General features: G+C 47.6%; 1 protein-coding gene and 1 long non-coding RNA gene across 4 annotated transcripts in view; one reads left to right on the top strand and one right to left on the bottom strand.

Moving 5' to 3' along the window:
- The window catches only part of PTAFR (platelet activating factor receptor), a 50,874-nt gene that overhangs the window by 10,719 nt on the left and 23,643 nt on the right, over nucleotides 1-16,512 (bottom strand). The window lies entirely within an intron of this gene.
- On the top strand, nucleotides 8,115-9,111 carry LOC141408511 (uncharacterized). Its single transcript, XR_012423651.1, has 2 exons — nucleotides 8,115-8,285; nucleotides 8,681-9,111. It is a non-coding gene; the product is annotated as an uncharacterized lncRNA (long non-coding RNA).

Here is a 16,512-nt window from a genome sequence, read left to right as displayed (position 1 = left end):
AGCTCTTTGGCACCCTCAACAACCTTTAAGGAAATAAAGGGCCCCTGAGACCAGAAGATTTGAATACTGCTGCTCCACAGTCTCAGCACCCCTGCCCTTCCTTTGAGCCCAAGATGCCCAGTTCATCCAGGACCGGCCTTGTTTCTCTCTCAGGCTATACTGGCTATACCTTCTTGCCTTGGGGGTCCTGTTTCCAGGGCATGGAGGCATATTGCCCTGTGTGGTGGCTGGGGGCAGCACAGCAGCTGGGCAGGGCGTGGTGCTTACTCTGGGTCTTTGGGGAAGTCAGGTCCATAGCTTCCTGCCACCCCTACCCCCTTGCCCAACACGAAATGCCTTCCTCTTCTTGGGTTTGGGTTTTCCAGAAGCTCTCCAGCCAGAGGACTCAACCCAGGACATTCTAAGCCCTGCACCCTGCCTGCCTACGCCTGTTGAGAAAGCCTTTCCGCCAGAGCCAGGACTAGAGCGAAACACGTGAGGCACTCACTGGGTGCCAAATTTAAGGAGACACCACACCTCGGCAATTAAGACAAATAATATTTTATTTTGTTTATTTATCTTTGAGACAGGGCTTGGCTCTGTCACCCAGACTGAAGTGCAGTGGTGCAATCTCGGCTTACCGCAACCTCCACCTCCCAGGCTCAAGCCAACCTCCTACCTCAGCCTCCCAAGTAGCTGGGATTACAGGCACACGCTACCGCACCGGCTAATTTTTGTATTTTTTGGTAGAGATGAGGCATGCCTACCACGGCCAGCTAATTTTTGTAATTTTAGTTGGCCAGGCTGGTCTCGAACTCCTGACCTCAAGTGATCTGCCCGCCTCGGCCTCCTACAGTGCTGGGATTACAGGTGTGAGCCACTGTGCCTGGCCGCCAATGAATAATATTTTAATGAATTATTTTTTTTAATCAAAAGGAGTATTACTGATTCTTCCTCTTGCCTCAAGCTCTAATATAACTCTGCCTGGCATTATTATGATACTGTCTTCATCTAACATTTTGGTACTTTGTTTATCATAATTTTTTTTGCATTAATTTTGATTTGTTTTGTTTTGTTTTGTTTTTTTTGAGATGGAGTCTCGCTCTGTCGCCCAGGCTAGAGTGCAGTGGCATGATCTCGACTCACTGCAAGCTCCGCCTCTTGGGTTCACGCCATTCTCCTGCCTCAGCCTCCCGAGTGGCTCGGACTACAGGTGCCTGCCACAATGCTCGGCTAACTTTTTTGTATTTTTAGTAGAGACGGGGTTTCACCATGTTAGCCAAGATGGTCTTGATCTCCTGACCTTGTGATCCACCCAGCTCAGCCTCCGAAAGTGCTGAGATTACAGGCGTGAGCCACCGTGCCCAGCAATTTTGATTTTTTAAAAACACCTTCTCACCATGTGAACAGAACACACACACAGACTAGCCCAATTCACTCATTCAGTTGCTCATTCATGTATTCATCGGACAAGCACTCACAGCTCCAGGAGCTGAGCAGTGCACTAAGGCCTCAGAGAACAGACCCAGCCCTTGAGCGGCTCACAAGCCATTTTGCAAGAGAGAGATTCAGAAGTAGATAAGCAGGCAGTGCTATGATGATGGACGTATCAGGTGTAACGGGGTTTCAGAGAAGCTGCCCCTAGCCTAGACTTGAGGGTGAGGAGAGACCTCCTGCCTATGCTGAAGGAGTTAACTTGATATTGCAAGGAGAGAGGAATAGCAGGCACAGGGGGCTGCAGGGCGGAGGCCTAGAAGAATAGGCAAAGGCCCTTGTTCTAAAGGAACGTGAGACATTTGGTTTGGCCAAAACTTTAAGGAGTTGAGAAGAGACAAGGCTTAAAAAATAAGCATCAGGGCCAGGCACGGTGGCTTACGCCTATAATCTCGCCCTTTGGGAGGCCAAAGCAGGCGGATCATCAGGTCAGGAGTTCAAGACCAGCCTGACCAACATGGTGAAACCCTGTCTCTACTAAAAATACAAGAAGTAGTCGGGCGTGGTGGCATGTGTCTGTAATTCCAGCTACTCGGGAGGCTGAGGCAGGAGAATCGCTTGAACCCAGTAGGTGGAGGTTGCAGTGAGCCAAGATCGTGCCACTGCACTCCAGCCTGGGCAACAGAGTGAGACTCCATCTCAAAAAAAAAAAAAAAAAAAAAAAGCATCAGTCAACTCAAGATGGGTCCTGGAGGTCAGTCTAAGGAGTCTGGACTTTATTCTGCAGACAATGGGAGCTGTTAAAGGATCTTGAGCTTGGAAGGGACAAGATTGGATTTGGGGAAGACGGCTTTGATCACTGTGCACAGAATGAACTGGAGGTGATCAGACCAGAGTCGGGGAGACAGCAAAGAGACATGGGCAATCATCTGGAGGGCCTCAAGAGGATTGCACCAGGGCAGAGCTGATGGAGGGAAACGATGGTTGTGAGAGTTATCTGGGAAATCAGATGGACAGAACTTGGTAATGGATGGGATATTGGTCGAAAGTAAGGGAGGAATCAAAGAGAACTGCCAGGTTTCTGGGCCAGATGATTGAGGATGTGGTGGCGTCTGTCTTCACGGAGAAGACACTGATGAGGAGGAACAGCATGAGGGCAGGGAGGATGAATTCATATGAGGACATATCCCATTTGAGGTGCCTGTGAAACACCCACGAGGACCAGGGTTAAACCCTAAAGAGCCCAACTTCAAGGAAGAAGTCAGAGGAGGACAAACCCATGAAGGAGGCAGAGACAGGACAGTCAGAGACAGGTAGGGTTCCGTGCTGGAGGCCTAAGGGAAGAAAGTTGCAAGAGCTTGGGAAGACCTGGGCAACAGTGTGAAAAGTCACAGGGAGATGAATGCCAATGCAGACAGAAAAGCAAACACTGGATGTGGCAACATGGAAATCAATCTCATGTGAGCAGATCATGTGATCAGAGGGAGAACAGTTGCCCAGGCATGGGTTGAGGAGTGAGTGATAGGAGAGAAAGGGGAATGTCAAATCCTCATTCAAGAAGTTCGATCGAGCCAGGCACAGTGGCTCACACCTGTAATCCCAGCACTTTGGGAGGCCGAGGTGGGAGGATCCCTTGAGGTCAGGAGTTCCAGACCAGCCTGGCCAATATGGTGAAATCCCATCTCTACTAAAAATACAAAAATTAGTGGGGCGCCTATAATCCCAGCTACTGGGGAGGCTGAGGCAGGAGAATCGCTGGAACCGGGGAGGTAGAGGTTGCAGTGAGCCAAGATAGCGCCACTGCACTCCAGCCTGGACAACAAGAACGAAACTAAAAAAAGAAAGAAAGAAAGAAATTTGATTGAGCAACAAAATGCTGTGTGCAGACCTTGTTTGGATCCTGATTCAAATAAACCAACTGCAAAAAATATTTTCTAGACAATTGGGCCGGCTGTGGTGGCTCATGCCTGAGGTCCTGGCACTTTGGGGAGGCCAAGGCAAGATAATTGCTTGAGTTCAGGAGTTTGGGATCAGCCTGGGCAATATAGCAAGACCCCATCACTACTAAAAATTTTTAAAAATTAGCTGGGTGTGGTGCACACCTCTAGTCCCAGTTACTCAGGAAGCTGAGGCAGGAGGATTGCTTGAGCCCAGGAGTTCAAGGCTGCAGTGAGCTGCGATTATGCCACTCCACTCCAGCCTGGGCAACAGAGCCTCAAGACCCTGTCACACACACAAAAAAAGAATTAAAAAAAAAGACATTTGGGAAAACTCAAACACAGATAGTATTTTAAAAAATAATGTTTATTTATCTGGGTAGGATAATGATACGGTGGTTATATTGTCAAATTCTTTAGCTATTAGATGTGCACTGCAACCCGGGCAACAGAGCAAGTCTTCATCTAAAAAAATAAAAATAAAAATTCCAGGAAGACCAGGTGTTGTGGCTCATGCCTGTAATACCAGCACTTTGGGGAAACTGAGGAAGGAGGATGGGTCAGGAATTCAAGACCAGCCTGGGCAACATAGCAAGACCTCATCTCTACACTCGCCCCCACCTCACCCCCCTCCCACCAACACACGAGAATAAAATATTCCAGGAAAATTGTGCCTGCATGCTAATCACTATTTCAAAGTTGGCTTCCCAGGAACCCAACCGTCAAGATTGTATACTCGGGTCTATCTGACTCCAGAGCCTCCCCAGTCCACACAGGCCCCACAGGAGGCCCAGCAAGAGTAGGCCTCCTCCTTCCAAGTATAGGACCAGAATCAGTGAGGGGAGTCCTGGTGGAGCCCCTGCTTGACTCAAAGCCACTGCCCTCGGTGCCGCCAGTACCTGTCATCCTGGCTTTTCCTATTTCTGCTGCCTTCTGTTCAGTCCGAGGCTCCTGGCCCCCATGTGACTCCCACTCCCTTGGCCCCAACCCAAACTTAGTGCCTATTGCTGTATCTTTGCATGAGTAGAACCCTTGAAATCACCCAAAATGTAACCAGCTGATTCTCCTCTGGGCCTGAGAGCTTGTACTTTCATTACTTTATTCATGCTGTTTCCTCTGCCAAGAAATCCTTCCTTCCTTATCATTGCCTGGATGTTTACTAGAACATTCTTTAAGATTGCTCAGACCTCATTTCCTCCAAGTAGCTCTTTCTAAGCCTCCTGGCCTCCTGCACACCCGGCTCCGCCCCTGGTCTGGTTAAGTGCCCATTCTTTGGACTTCCGTAGCTCATGGCTCTTTATTCCACTGACATTGCCTCTGTGTGTCCTCTCTGCCATCCAGAGGCAGGGACAATGTCCATTCATTCACCTCACAGTTACTGACATCCTTCTGGGTGTTGGACCCTATGCTGGGGAGACTGCAGAAACAAAACAAAGTTCCTGCTCTCAAAGAACTTACATTCTAGGTGGGGAAACAGTCAAAAATAAGTGGAGCAACAAATAAGATAATTTCAAATTGTGATGAATTTAATAAAGGAAATAAAAACAGTAACATGAAAATAGGGTAGATGGCTTTTTTTTTTTATTTTTATTTTTTAATAAATAGAGACAAGGTCTCACTATATTGCCCAGGCTGGTCTTGAACTCCTGAGCTCAAGCAATCCTGCTGCCTCAGCCTCCCAAAGTGCTAGGATTACAGACATGAGCCACTGCACCCAGCTGGTGGCTGTTTTAAGTAGAATGACCAGGGAAGGCTTCTTGGAGGAGGTGACATATAAACAAAACCAGAGACAGTTTTACCATGAAGTCAATGAAGCTTAAGCTTTAAGGCCCTCTCCTAGGCCCTGTATCTAAGTGTATATTAGTAATTTGGTATCTCCAAAGGGGGGCCCTTCTAATTGTATAAGCTTTAGTAACCTATAAAATCTGTGTCTCCCCCTGGCTGAACTCTAAAAAAGAAAAAAGGAACAAGTAAGGGGAAGATCTGGATTATTCCAGCCAGAGAGTATCATGTGCAAAGGGCCTGTAATGGGAATAATTTCAATTTTTTTTAAATTTTTTTTTTATTTTTTTTAATTTTTTAATTTTTTTTTTTTTTTTGAGACGGAGTCTGGCTCTGTCGCCCAGGCTGGAGTGCGGTGGCCGGATCTCAGCTCACTGCAAGCTCCGCCTCCCGGGTTTACGCCATTCTCCTGCCTCAGCCTCCCGAGTAGCTGGGACTACAGGCGCCGCCACCTCGCCCGGCTAGTTTTTTGTATTTTTTAGTAGAGACGGGGTTTCACCGTGTTAGCCAGGATGGCCTCGATCTCCTGACCTCGTGATCCGCCCGCCTCGGCCTCCCAAAGTGCTGGGATTACAGGCTTGAGCCACCGCGCCCGGCGTAATGGGAATAATTTCATCATGTTCTGAAGTAGGAACAAGAAACTGAAAGGTTGGTGTGGCCCTAGGGGAGTGAGAAATGGGAAGAGTGGGATGTGAGCAGAGGACACCAGGCTCCAGATCGCTCCTGAGCCACGGTAAGGAGTTAGGATTTTATTCTACGAGCCTCGGAGAGCTGCTTCAGTGTCGTTAAGCAAGCAAGTAACATGATCAGACTTGCTCTAGCTGTCAGGTAGAGAATAGATGGTAGGGAGCAAGTATGGAAACAGCAAGAGCATTTTGGAGGTCAGAGATGGTGGTGGCATGGACCAGAAAGTGGCATTTCCAATTCCTCTCCCAGTCCCCTGTACTCAGGGAGCTTGGCTGGGGCAAAAGCTTGGTAAACATTTGTCAGGTGAACAAACACCCAGCAACCAACAGGATTGCCTGCTCCCCAGACAGAGCAGCTGCCACACAAGGCAGAGTGAGTCCTCTACAAACTTAGGACTCAAACTGTGGTCCTTGGACCAGCAGCATTGGCACCATCTGCAAGCTTGTTAGAAATGAAGAATCTTAGGCCGGGCGCGGTGGCTCAAGCCTGTAATCCCAGCACTTTGGGAGGCCGAGACGGGCGGATCACGAGGTCAGGAGATCGAAACCATCCTGGCTAACACGGTGAAACCCCGTCTCTTTTAAGAAATACAAAAAACTAGCCGGGCGAGGTGGCGGGCGCCTGTAGTCCCAGCTACTCGGGAGGCTGAGGCCGGAGAATGGCGTGAACCCGGGAGGCGGAGCTTGCAGTGAGCTGAGATCCGGCCACTGCACTTCAGCCTGGGCGACAGAGCGAGACTCCGTCTCAAAAAAAAAAAAAAAAAAAAAAAAAAAGAAATGAAGAATCTTGGGCCCCTCCCCAGATCTCCTGTATCAGAATCTGTATGTTGGCCGGGTGTCATGGCTCATGCCTGTCATCCCAGCAGTTTGGGAGGCTGAGGCAGTCGGATCACTTGAGGTCAGGAGTTCGAGACCAGCCTGACCAACACAATGAAACTCCCTCTCTACTAAAAATACAAAAATTAGCCAGGCATGGTGGTAGGCGCCTGTAATCCCAGCTGCTCTGGAGGCTGAAGCAGGAGAATAATTGCTTGAACCCAGGAGACAGAGGTTGCAGTGAGCCAAGATTACACCACTGCATTCCAGCCTGGGCGACAGAGCGAGACTTTGTCTCCAAAAAAAAAAAAAAAAAAAAAGAAGACTCTGTATGTTAATAAGATTCCTAGGTGATTCATGCATGCACTGAAATCTGAGACATGTTGTACCCCAATAACTGCCAGCCACACGCTTGCCTGGGCTAACATCTTCCATGGCTCCCCTGGCCCAGCATCCAGTCCAGGCTCCTTTCCCACCTCATTTTCCACCATTCCCCGCTACTCATTTTCTACTCTTGCTGCACTGAATTTCCCGCCGCTTCCCTAAAAACTCCATTTTTCCTCAAATCTCTTTGCCTTTCCACATGCCGCGACGCACTTTTGCCTGTTGCTTTACCTAGAAAAAACTTACTCACCTTTAAAACCTAATCTAAAAGAGTGCTTCCTCTGGGATGCCTTCCCCGATTGCCACAGGCAAAATGAGTTGCCTTCTTCTCTAGGTCCCCATGCACTGGGCGCATTCCTCAGTCTAGCACCTGACACAATATGTTTTAGCTGTTAATTTCTGTGGCTGTTTCCTTGTCAGACCGGGCACTTCTTGAGGGCAGGGACTAGATCTTTTTCATCTCTTTAATCCCAGTGTCGGACACCAAGGAATCAATCGATGAGTGACCGTGCCCTGATGATGGCTCCGAAATCCCCGGCACAAAGGAAATGTGCACGGTCTCCCCAGGGGAGCTGTACTGGGGTAGAGTGGGTTCGGGAAAACAAGGTCTCTGGAGTCAGAAAGGTCTGTAGGTTCATACCTGGCTTACCATTTACTTGCTGTATGACCTGGGGCAAGTGACCTCACCTCTCTAAGCTTCGATGTCTTCATTTGCAAAATCTTACAATCCTAACAATGGTTTCAAAGATAAGTATGCAAAATAGCTGGAACAGGACCTGAGCCACAAATGACCAAGCCTCCCTCTCCCCACTGGCCCAGCTGCTTGGAGCCAGGGGAGGGGACTGTGGGCCACCACTGACCTAGGGGCTTTGACCTACACGCTGACTTTCCTGCCAGCTCCAGATAGAGCCTCCAGCTAATGCCAACAAAGCTTTCAACAGCTCAGGAAGAGGATGAACATTTGGAAAGAAAAAAAGAAAGAGGCTCGGACCACTCAGTTTAACACATGGGCATAGTTCCCTGATGGATCAAGGCTGGGCAGCTGGCCCAAGCACGGCCCTCAGCCGGGGGTGGGGTAGAGAGGCCATAAATATTCATGGAGACAGAAGAATTCTGCTGTCTGGATCTCCCACCCTTTTCCCTGCACAGCATTCGGCCCCCATCCCTGCTGGAAGCATTCCCAGTCCCTAGGGAACCTGGAGAAGGGGTTCTCATCCACAGCTGGACAGCCAGAGAGGAGGGACCATCAGGAGATGGACGGAAGAAGGTATGTGCTGGTTGATTCCCCAGGCCAGATTGTGGGTTGGGAAGTTGGGTTCACCAGTCATGCTAGTCCCTAACATTTGTGGGGCCAGTTGAGGTCAAAAGTACAAAATTCTAAATATTTATAAGCTATAAATAAGGTACATCCAAGTTCATCCATAGCTCCTGCACCAGCAGTTCCTTGTAGCCCGGCAGGCCTGAGGGTGCATTCACCAACAGGGCAAGGACTAGAAGTGGTCAAGGCGGGGGAACACCACATTCCAAGTGGGCACACTCTCTTGGATCCAAGTACTCCTTGCTCTATGGCGAGCATGAGGCTGGAGCCCCCCTAATTTCAAGGTACTAGGCACCATTTACTTGTGTACATACATCTTGCCTATGATCATATTTCCTCCTCAGATCATCTTCTTGAGGCTGGTTTTACAAGATACCCAATTTTCCAGGGGTAAAAAGTGAGACTAGAGAAGAAAACAGATTTGTCCACAGTCACCCAGCGGGGAAGTGGCAGACTTGGGGTTCTGAACTCCAAGGTCCATCGTGACTCTCCTAGAACAAGCTGTGGCCCCTGCTGGAAGCAAACTGTTCCTCAGCCAACCTGTCCACTCACAGGCCTGTCCTACAACCTGAGAATGGGAGCTCCAGATGCTGTGAGGTCCCAGGAAGAGATGCCTTTGACCTGAGTCCCTGCTTTTACCTTTGCTCCTCAAAGCTGGGAAAAGAATGGGACAAAGGGATGGCATGACCTGCTCTGTATCCATCTGACTCCCACCTGGTAGGGCGAGAGCTGGGTCAGATCCTGGTTCAACCACTAAACTCATCCTGTGACTCTGCCTCTCTGTTTCCTCATTTGTAAAATGAAGATTTTTATATGGGACTAAGAGAAAAGGATATTAAGAAAACAATCTCATTTACAACAGTATTCAAAAAAATAAAATACTTAGAAATAAACTTAACCAGCTGAGCACAATGGCTCATGCCTATAATCCCAGCACTCTGGGAGGCCAAGTCAGGCAGATCACTTGAGCTCAGGAGTTTGAGACCAGCCAGGCCAACATGGTGAAACCCCATCTCTACTAAAAATACAAAAATTAGCTGGCCATGGTGGCGTGTGCTTGTAGTCCCAGCTACTCAGAAGGCTGAGCTGGGAGAATCACTTGAACCGGGAGGCGGTGAGTGAGCCAAGATCATGCCACTGCACTCCAGCCTGGGCGATACAGCAAGACTCTGTCTCAAAAAAAAAAAAAAAAGAAAGAAAGAAACTTAACCAGGGAGGCAAAAGACTTGTACATTGAAAACTACAAAACATTGCTGAAGGTTGGGCACGATGGCTCATGCCTGTAATCCCAGCACTTTGGGAGGCCAAGATGGGCAGATCACAAGGTCAGGAGATTGAGACCATCCTGGCTAACATGGTGAAACCCTGTCTCTACTAAAAATACAAAAAAATTAGGCAGGCGTGGTGGCAGGCGCCTGTAGTCCCAGCTACTCAGGAGGCTGAGGCAGGAGAATGGCATGAACCTGGGAAGCGAAGCTTGCAGTGAGACGAGATTGCGCCACTGTACTCCAACCTGGGCGACAGAGCAAGACTCCATCTCAAAAAAAAAAAAAATTGTTGAAAGAAATTGAAGATGACACAAATAAGTGGAAAGACATACCAAGTTCATGGATTGGAAGACTTAATATTATTAAAATGTCCATACCACCCAATGTGATCTACAGATTCAATGCCATTCTATCAAACTCCCAATGTAATTTTTACAGAAATTTTTTAAAAATTGTAAAATTCATATGAAACCTCAAAGGACACCAAGTAGTCCAAACAATCTTGAGAAAGAAGAACAAAACTGAAAGACAACTCCTGATTTCAAAACATATTACAAAGCTACAGTAATCAAAATGGTTTGGACTGGCATAAAGACAGACACGTAGATCAATGGGACAGAACAGAGAGACCCAAAATAAACCCTCACATAGTCAAATAATCTTTGACAAGAGGACCACGACTACACAATGGGGAAAGGATAGTCCCTTCAACTAAAGGTGCTGGGAAAGATGGATATCCACATGCAGAAGAATGAAGATGGGCTCTTATGTTACACCATGTATTATATAAAAATTAACTCAAAATGGATTAAAGACCTAAACATAAGACCTGAAACTATAAAACTCCTCAAAGACAACATAGGATAAAAGCTACACAGCTGTGCGCAGTGGCTTACACCTGTAATCCCAGCACTTTGGGAGCCTAAGGTGGGCAGATCACCTGAAGTCAGGAGTTCAAGACCAGCCTGACCAACATGGTGAAATCCCGTCTCTACAAAAATACCAAAATTAGCCAGGCATGATGGCAGGTGCCTGTAATCTCAGCTACTCAGGAAGTTGAGGCATGAGAATCACTTGAACCCGGGAGGCAGAGCAGAGGTTGCAGTGAGCCCAAGCTCGTGCCATTGCACTCCAGCCTGGGAAACAGAGTAAGATTCCATCTCAAAAAAAAAAAAAAAAAAAAAAAGGTTCACAACAGGACAGGTATCGTGGTTCATGCCTGTAATCCCAGAACTTTGGGAGGCCTAGGTAGGAGGATTGCTTAAAGCCAGGAGTTCGGGACCAGCCTGGGCAACATAGCAAGATCTTGTTTCTACACAAAATTTTAAAAATTAGCTGAGCATGATGACATGCACCTGTAGTCCCAGCTACTCAGAGGCTGAGGCAGGAGGATACCTTGAGCCCAGGAGCTCAAGGCTGAAGTGAGCTATGATTGTGCCACTGTACTCCAGCCTAGGCAACAGAGGGAGACTCTGTCTCTAAAAACACAAACAAACAAAAATCATTAATTAATTATTTAAATTAAAAACAGCCGGGCGCGGTGGCTCAAGCCTGTAATCCCAGCACTTTGGGAGGCTGAGACGGGCGGATCACAAGGTCAGGAGATCGAGACCATCCTGGCTAACACGGTGAAACCCCATCTCTACTAAAAAATACAAAAAACTAGCCGGGCGAGGTGGCGGGCGCCTGTGGTCCCAGCTACTCCGGAGGCTGAGGCAGGAGAATGGCGTAAACCCGGGAGGCGGAGCTTGCAGTGAGCTGAGATCCGGCCACTGCACTCCAGCCTGGGCGACAGAGCCAGACTCAGTCTCAAAAAATAAAATAAAATAAATAAAATAAAATAAAATAAAATAAAAACAAAGAAAGCCTCATAACATTGGAATGGGTCATAATTTCTTGGCTATGACACCAAAAGCACGGGCAACAAAAGCAGAAATAAACAAATTTTTGGCAAACTTTAAATAATCTCCATGAAGCAAAGGAAAACAATCAGCAGAGTGGAAAGGCAACCTGTGGATGGGAGAAAAGGCAACCTTTGGGATGGAACCAGATGTCAGATAAGGGGTTAATAAGCAGAACTCCTACAACTCAGTAACAACAACAACAACAAAATTCAGTTTAAAAATGGGCAAAGAACTTGAATAGACATTTCTCCAAAGAAGATACACCAGTGACCACAAACACGTGAAAAGGTGGTTCAATATCACTGATCATCAGAGAAATGCAAATTGAAACCATAATGCAATATCACTTCATACCCACTGGGATGGCCATTGTCAATAAAACAGAAATATGTGAGCGAGGATGTGAGAAATGGGAACCTCTGCACAGTGTTGATGGGATTCTAAAATGGTGCAGCCACTATGGAAAAGAATATAGAAGCTCCTCAAAAAACTAAAATTAGAATGATTATACGACCCAGCAGTTCCACTCTGGGTACACTATATATTCAGAAGAACTGAAAACAGGTTTTTTTTTTTGTTTTTTTTGTTGTTTTTTTTGAAATGGAGCCTCACTCTGTTGCCCAGGCTGGAGTGCAGTGGCACGATTTTGGTTCACTGCAACCTCTGCTTCCCAGGTTCAAGTGGTTCTCAGCCTCCCTAGTAGCTGGGACTACGGGCACCCGCCACCTTGCCTGGTTAATTTTTGTATGTTTAGTAGAGATGAGGTTTGGCCATGTTTGCCAGGCTGGTCTCTAACTCCTGACCTCAACTGATCCTCCCGCCTTGGCCTCCCAAAGTGCTGGGATTACAGGCGTGAGCCACCGTGCCAGCCGAAAACAGGATCTTGAAAAGACATTTGCACATTCATATTCATAGCAACATTATTCACAATCGTCAAGCATGGAAACACCTAACATGTCCATGGACAGATGAGTGGATGAGCAAAATGTGGTATATACATACAATGGAATATTATTCAGCCTTACAAAGGAAGAAAATTCTGACACGTGTTACAACATGGATGAATCTTGAAGACATTTCTGCTAAGTGAAATAAGCCAGCCACAAGAAGACAAATACTATATGATTCCACTTATATGAGACATTTAAAGTAATCAAACGCATAGAACCAAAAGCAGAATGGTGGTTGCCACCAGGGGCTGGGGGAGGGGAAAATAGAGAGATGTTCAACAGATGTAGAGTTTCAGTCATGCAAGATGAAAACTTTTTTTTTTTTTTTTTGAGATGAAGTCTCACTCTGTCACCGAGGCTGGAGTGCTATGGCATAATATTGGCTCACAGCAACCTCCGCCTCCCGGGTTCAAGCGATTTTCCTGCCTCAGGCTCCTGAGTAACTGGGATTACAGGTATGCACCACCACGCCCAGCTAATTTTTGTATTTTTAGTAGAGGCAGGGTTTCACCATGTTGGCCAGGCTAGTCTCGAACCCCTGACCTCAAGTGATCCACCTGCCTTGACCTCCCAAAGTGCTGGGATTACCAGCGTGAGCCACTGCGCCCAGCCAAGATGAAAACATTCTATTGGCACTCACAGGATTTAAAAAGAAAATAAAACGCTCTAGAGATCTGTTATACAACAATGTGAACATAGTTAGCATGACTGAACTATACACTTTAAAAATGTTAAGAGGGACCAGGCACGTGGCTCATACCTGTAATTCCAGCACTTTGGGAGGCCAGAATGAGTGGATCACTTGAGCCCAGGAGTTTGAGACCAGCCTGGACAACATAGCAACACCCCAATCTCTATAAAATAAATTTTTAAATTTTTAAAAATGCACGCTAAGAGAGTAAATTTATGTTATGGTTTTCACCACCGTAAAAAAAAAAAAAAAAAAAAATTAATGGGCCTAAGAGATGGCAAATTTGAAAGTACGTTGTGTATTTTTAAGTTAGAGTCATATGACTCAGTTTATGACTTAAAAGCTGTGCAACCTTTGGTAAAACTGCTTGCCTCCTTTGGGCCTCATTTGTAAAATACAAATAGTAACACGTCTCTTTCATAGGGCTTTTGTAAGCATCAAGCAAAATAAAGGATGTATAGTATTTAGAGAACAGTGGTTAAGAGCACAGACTCTGGAGTCAGACAAACCTGGGTTCAAATCCTGCCTCTCTCACTTCCTACCACAGGACCACAGCCAAGCCTGTTCTCCCTCTGAGTCTCAGGTCCCTCCCTGAAAATGGAGCTGATAATACCCAGGCACATACCTCTCCAGAGTGGTGTGAAGAGTCAATGAAATAACGTGTATGGCCGGGCGCAGTGGCTCACGCCTGTAATCCCAGCACTTTGGGAGGCCGAGGCAGGCGGATCACGAGGTCAGGAGATTGAGACCATCCTGGCTAACATGGCGAAACCCCATCTCTACTAAAAATACAAAAAATTAGCCAGGCATGGTGGCGGGCGCCTGTAGCCCCAGCTACTCGGGAGGCTGAGGCAGGAGAATGCCGTGAACCCAGGAGGCGGAGCTTACAGTGAGCCGAGATTGTGCCACTGCACTCCAGCCTGGGCCACAGAGCGAGACTCTGTCTCAAAAAAAAAAAAAGAAAGAAAGAATGTATATAAAGTCCTTATCAGGGCCGGGCGCAGTGGCTCACGCCTGTAATCCCAGCACTTTGGGAGGCCAAGGCGGGCAGATCACTTGAGGTCAGGAGTTCGAGACCAACCTAGCCAACATGGTGAAACCCTATCCCTACTAAAAATACAAAAATTAGCCAGGCGTGGTGGCGCATGCCTGTAATCCCAGCTACTTGGGAGGCCGAGGCAGGGGAATCGCTTGAACCCAGGAGGCAGAGATTGCAGTGAGCCAAGATGACACCATTGCACTCCAGCTGGACGACAGAGCAAGACTCCATCTCAGAAAAAAAAAAAAGAAGGTGCCTGGTCTGGTCTATAGTGAGAGCTCATTGAATGTTGGCTATCATTCCTCTTACTTCCCTACCCCAGACAGAGTTGGAAGTTCCACCTCAAGTTCCCATAACAATACATCACATTGCATTATCATAGCTGTTGATTTCTCTCTCCTTTTGGACTGTGAACTCCCCAGGGCCAAGGCTTCTGACATATCACCAATACCCATCACAGGGCCTCCTACATAGCACACACATGAGAAATACTGACTAAATAGACAAGTGAGCCTCCGTACACACACAGTCACAGTGTCCCTTACTTTTCGTTTCCAAACCCTCATGGCCCAGCTCTAGCCAATCCCAGCTCTTAGATTCCCTGGGACCAGTCCCGGTTTCCTCATCTATAAAACAGGAATAACATCAACATTGAGGCTGGAAAGGTGGCTCACACCTATAATGCCAGCACTTTGAGAGGCTGAGGTAAGAGGATTGCTTGAGGCCCGGAGTTTAAGACCAGTCTGAGCAACATAACCAAATTTTGTCTCTACAAAATTAAAAAAAAAAAAAAAAAATTAGCCAGGCGTTGTGGCACATGCCTGCAGTCCTAGCTACTATGGAGGCTGAGGCTGCAGATCACTTGGGTCCATTACAGTGAGCTATGATCATACCACTGCACTCCAGCCTGGGCAACACAGCAAGACCCTATCTCTTAAAAATAAAAATTAGGCTGGATGGGGTGGCTCACACCTGTAATCCCAGCACTCTGGGAGGCCAAGGCAGGTAGATCATCTGAGGTCAGGAGTTTGAGACCAGCCTGGCCAACATGACGAAACCCCATATCTACTAAAAATACAAAAATTGGCTGGGCATGGTGGCACATCTGTAATCCCAGCTATGTGGGAGGCTGAGGCAGGAGAACCACTTGAACCCGGGAGGGGGAAGTTTCAGAGAGCTGAGATTGTGCCACTGCACTCTAGCCTGGGTGACAGACCGAGACTCCATCTCAAAAAAAAAAAAAAAAAAAGACCTCACAGCGTAGCCCTGATGTTGAAGACAGACAACCTCTACAGTACTAGGCATATAGAAGGTGCTCAATACATGAGTTACTTCCTTTTCTGACATGCTCTGTTGCTTGACATTGGTGCCCTGGCCTGGCCGTGCTGGCCACACCCTCTAATGAGACCTCTCACAGAGTGGTTTCAATACCATTTCTCCAAGATGCAGAAGGATTTGAGGGATGAATTAAGGTAGCAGAAATCCTGACCTCTGAGGAATTCTGTGCCAGGCTCCCACAATTCCCAGTGCAAGGGACCATGCACATTTATTGGCTGATGAATGGAGCACCCTGTCTGGGAGAGGTTAAGGACAGGGTCTAGGGCACCAGGGATGATGATGATCTGGGTGCCAGTCAGAGTTACCCAGTGTTCCTTCTCACTGGGGACCTCACCCTGGCCCCAGATATGTATATAACATTGATGAGACTCAGCCTCTGCTCAGCTGGCCTAGGAAACCCCAAGTCTGGCCTGGGTCTCTCCTCCTGGCTCCCAGATACCCAGATGGTATCTGTCTGAGTTACCCTACCCAATTTTGCTTCCAGGACAGGGCCAGGGCCAGGAAGAGGGAGGGAGGAACCACCTCCTCTGGGCTGCCCCAGCACTGGGCACATCATGCCTCTGTTATGCCTCTGGTTTTTGTTTGTGTGTGGGTGGGTTGTTTTTGAGACCGAGTCTCACTCTGTCACCCAGGTTGGAGTGCAATGATGCAATCTCAGCTTACTGCAACCTCCACCTCCCAGATTCAAGCGATCCTCGTGTCTCAGCCTTCCAAGTGGCTGGGATTACAAGCGCACGCCACCATGCCTGGCTAATTTTTATATTTTTAGTAGAGATAGGGTTTCACCATGTTGGCCAAGCTGGTCTCGAACTTCTGACCTCAGGTGATCCGCCCACCTCGACATCCCAAAGTGCTGGATTACAGGCATGAGCCACCGCACCTGGCCATGCCTCTGTTATACCAGGAATCACGCTGACTTCTTCTCAGCCTAGGAGTTCCTGAGTCCTGCTGGTGTCCTCGTGCCCAGTCCAGGACCCCGTCTAGGG

Source organism: Macaca fascicularis, chromosome 1 (assembly GCF_037993035.2).
Source record: "Macaca fascicularis isolate 582-1 chromosome 1, T2T-MFA8v1.1".
Classification (NCBI taxonomy): domain Eukaryota; kingdom Metazoa; phylum Chordata; class Mammalia; order Primates; family Cercopithecidae; genus Macaca; species Macaca fascicularis.
Note: the sequence above shows the minus strand (reverse complement) of the source record. Positions and strands in the feature narration are given on the sequence as shown.